Genomic DNA, 2152 nt, shown 5'->3' with positions numbered 1-2152 from the left:
CGACTATTCAAAAAAAAAAAAAACAATCCCTAAAGATTAGTTCCCGTGTTTTACATTGTTAGTGGCCGAATCATTACGATATATTATAAACTATATATATCTATATATACATGTATATATATACATATATATACATGTTTATATATATATATATATATATATATATCATATATATATATATATATATAAATATAGTAATGATTCGGGCAGTAACAATCATAAAACACGGTAACTTATCTTCTTTTTTTCAACCGTCGCAAGAACAGCTGATTACAAACGATAATTATTTTTATGAAAGATTATCAGGAAATCTTTGTTTATATATATACATGTATGTATATACACACACACACACACACACACATATATATATTATATATATTATATTAGATATTATTTATATATATATATTATTATTAATATATATAAATGGAGCCCCCCGTCTCCGTTATTCATTTTGGAAGTGAAAGCCATAGCGGCAGGCAAACTGGGTTTGGTAATCAACTTTTTCTCTCTCTCTCTCTCTCTCTCTCTCTCTCTCAATATACCTCAACTCCATTTCATTAGGTTATCAAATTAGAGTCGTGAACTTACAAAAATATACATTTATTTAAAAGCAATGTATTAATTGAATAACTCAGATTCTTACAGGATGATTAAATGGATGATAACTCAAAGTTCAAATAACTCAGATAACCCCCCGGTAATTAACAGTCTATAAAGTAATTAGTCATCACCATTTCCACTCTTCTCCAGAATATAGTTCCCTCTACTACAACCACCTATTAGAAGAACAGGAGAACAAACTATAAGCATACACAATTGTAAATACAAAGTAAAAAGATTAAATGAAACAGAACATCTTTACAAAATATCAAAAATGCAGTCAAGCCAAACCTTTGGCTAAATAGATATAAATACACTCACCCATTGCAGCCTCGAATCTCCAAGCACTTTAACAGAAACATGTTGGCAGAGCCATCCCAGCTCTTTCTCTCCCCGTAAGAGACTCTATGGTTCTAGCTAATTACATGATATTATGAACGGACATAGCTCGTACAGACACACGAATTCGCACCCATCGTTCACGTAGCCCTGAAACTGCCAGAAACCAGTTTTCAAAGTCACCGCTGACGAATCGCCCTTCTCGACAGACGAGCTTTGACCTGCTTAGGTAAGGATTTTAATGTCACACCATCCAACAAGACATATCAGCGTTCCTAAGCTGAGATGTTCTCTGACTCCATGGGAAGCTAAAAACGATGATTCCCAATTTCTGAGGAATGTCAAAGCACGTGACATACAACAATGTCTCATACATATCATATCAATATTATATTATCAGTCTTTATATGTTATATATATATATATATATATATATATATATATATATATATATATATATATATATATTTATGGGCAAGAGCATAAATGGTTACCAACTTCAACCTACAGCAATAACAACTGAACACTGGAATGCTAACACTTGTAGCAACCCTCCTCTTAACAGGAAATGGCTAACAGATAAATAATAAAAGCGTAATTAAACGCTTTTTATCATGGATGTTAGTCTCAAGTTTTCTGTAAAAGAAAACTATTGAGCTGGCTTTGTCTGTCCATCCGCACTTTTTCTGTCCACCCTCAGATCTAAAAGACTACTGAGGCTAGAGGGCTGCAAATTGTTATGTTGATTATCCAAACATCCAACCATCAAACATATCAAATTGCAGCCCTCTAGTCTTAGTAGTTTTTTTATTTTATTAAACGTTCAAAGTTTAGACCATGATCACAATGTTCTGGCAACAATAAATGGCCGTGGTTTGAATTTCGTAGGTTGCGGCTCATACAGCTCTATAATGAAACCAGTGAAAACCAGGTCTATTTTCGGTGGCCTTGATTATTACCTCGACTGCGCCGAAGAAACTTCGGCTCATTTGATTTTACTTGCTTGTCTATTATTCTCTCTCCCATCTGCGATTCGTCTTTGTCTTGTCAAAGCAGCGACCAATTTTCTCGCAGTAACGCGGGCGACAATATACTACATACATACATCCTTCCTCCACACTCCATTTCCTTAACGAGTTAAAAAGACTCTCAGGTAGAAACTTTGGCTCTTCTCCTCCTCCCTCCTCAGCTAGACCTCATCAAGCAG

At 34.4% G+C, this 2152-nt stretch overlaps 1 pseudogene; it reads right to left on the bottom strand.

Annotated features, from left to right (window-relative positions):
* Positions 1-2070, bottom strand: part of LOC135209329 (neuronal acetylcholine receptor subunit alpha-7-like) — a 30990-nt pseudogene extending 28920 nt beyond the window's left edge.
* Positions 2071-2152: the final 82 nt, after the last annotated feature.

The sequence above is a fragment of the Macrobrachium nipponense genome, chromosome 37 (assembly GCF_015104395.2).
Source record: "Macrobrachium nipponense isolate FS-2020 chromosome 37, ASM1510439v2, whole genome shotgun sequence".
Taxonomy (NCBI): domain Eukaryota; kingdom Metazoa; phylum Arthropoda; class Malacostraca; order Decapoda; family Palaemonidae; genus Macrobrachium; species Macrobrachium nipponense.
The sequence above is the reverse complement of the archived record's forward strand: the minus strand, read 5'-3'. Positions and strand labels throughout refer to the sequence as shown.